Here is a 1875-nt window from a genome sequence, read left to right on the forward strand (position 1 = left end):
CGACGGCCCCTTCGCCCAGTGCCATGCTGCCGTGAGCCCCGGCACCTACCACTCGGTAACGCCCTCCCCTGGCCTGTCCCCTCTGCTCCGGGCTGGGACCTGCTGAGACAGAGATGAGGGGCTCTGTCTGCTGGGGGTGTGCGGGCCCCGGGCGAGGGGTCTCAGCAGAGGCGGGGGGCAGTATGGGGTTGCTCACTGCTTGTGGTGACCACGGCCCCTCCCCAGCACTGCATGTTCGACACGTGTAACTGCCAGAGGAGCGAGGACTGTCTGTGTGCGGCCCTGTCCTCCTACGTGCACGCCTGTGCCGCCAAGGGGGTGCTGCTCAGCGGCTGGAGGGAAGGCGTGTGCAGTGAGTGTCCCCCCGCGCGGGAGAGCACGCTCCGTGGCTCCTGTCCCCGCACGGGACGCCGGTGCTGGCCTGGGACCCTCGGCTGGGCGGGCCTGGCGCGGGCAGGGAGGTCGGGGTGTGGGGCCCGGGTGGTGGCTGCCTCCCCGCCCTGAGCACCGCCCCCTGCCCGGCGTCCTGCAGCAAAGCCCATGGCCACCTGCCCGAAGTCGCTGACCTACCACTACCACATCAGCACCTGCCAGCCCACCTGCCGGGCCCGGAGTCACGACGATGTCACCTGTGGCATCAGCTTCGTTCCCGTGGACGGCTGCACCTGCCCCCAAGGCACCTTCATGGACGAAGCGGGCAAGTGTGTGCCGGCCACCAGCTGTCCCTGCTACCACGAGGGCTCCGTGGTTCCCAACGGGGAGTCTGTGCATGAGCGAGGGGCTGTCTGGTAAGAGCGGCTGCCAGTTGGGCCTCGGGGGGCAGGGCGGCAAGGAGGGAACCCTCTGACCCCCCTCTCCTCCCAGCACGTGCACACAAGGCTTGCTGACCTGCATCGGAGGCCAGGCCCCTGCCCCAGGTGAGCCCTGAGTCTCACCTCCATGCCAGGCTTCTGGGCGGACCGCGCCCGGGGCAGTGGCTGGTGGGCGCTGCTGGGTTTCTGTCAGGCCTGGTCTAGGCCCTCTGGGCTCGGGGAGGGGTGTGAGCAGGCCGCACACGCAAGTGCACGCACCCTGCTGGCCCAGCCCTGGGGCAGCACATGCCCCCCTGCTGGGAAATGCGGTGGCCCCGCCTCTCAGAGCCCGCCTGGCGGGTGGCTGCGGTGCACCCCTGAACAGTCCTTACCCCCCAGTCTGCACCCCGCCCATGGTCTACGTCGACTGTCGCAACGCCACGCCGGGGGCCGTCGGGGCTGGCTGTCAGAAGAGTTGCTTCACCCTGGACATGGACTGCGTGAGTGTCCCCTGGGCCCCCAGGGACCCCTCGTGGGCGCCTGCTGCATGGCCCCCTCAGGCTGGGCCCAGGAAGACCCCTGCCCCAGCGCTGTCCGGACCTGCTGCAGGCCACTGGCGGGGGACCCCAGCTGTCCACCCCCGGGCCCCTGAGCGGCGTGTGCTGTGTCCCACAGTACAGCTCCCAGTGCGAGCCCGGCTGCGTGTGCCCCGACGGGCTGGTGGCCGACGGCAAAGGTGGCTGCGTCGCTGTGGAGGACTGTCCCTGTGTGCACGACGAGGCCAGCTACCTGCCCGGCCAGACCGTCCGGGTGGGCTGCAACACCTGGTAGGCGGCCCCTAGACCCGCCCCAGCGGGCCCCCGAGACCCTCCCCAGCGGGCCCCCGAGACCCTCCCCAGTGGCCCCCGAGACCCTCCCCAGCGGGCCCGAGACCCTCCCCAGTGGATCTCTGAGACCCTCCCCAGCGGGCCCTGAGACCCTTTCCAGCGGCCCCCAGACCCTCCCCAGTGGCCCCTGAGACCCTCCCCAGCGGCCCCCAGACCCTCCCCAGTGGATCTCTGAGACCCTCCCCAGCGGCCCCCAG

At 71.1% G+C, this 1875-nt stretch overlaps 1 protein-coding gene across 1 annotated transcript in view; it reads left to right on the forward strand.

The window, feature by feature from the left end:
• MUC5B (mucin 5B, oligomeric mucus/gel-forming) overlaps positions 1–1875 on the forward strand; it is a 64597-nt gene that overhangs the window by 6743 nt on the left and 55979 nt on the right. The gene's annotated exons all lie outside the window — the stretch shown is intronic.

Source organism: Suricata suricatta, chromosome 11 (genome assembly GCF_006229205.1).
Source record: "Suricata suricatta isolate VVHF042 chromosome 11, meerkat_22Aug2017_6uvM2_HiC, whole genome shotgun sequence".
In the NCBI taxonomy this organism is placed as follows: Eukaryota; Metazoa; Chordata; class Mammalia; order Carnivora; family Herpestidae; genus Suricata; species Suricata suricatta.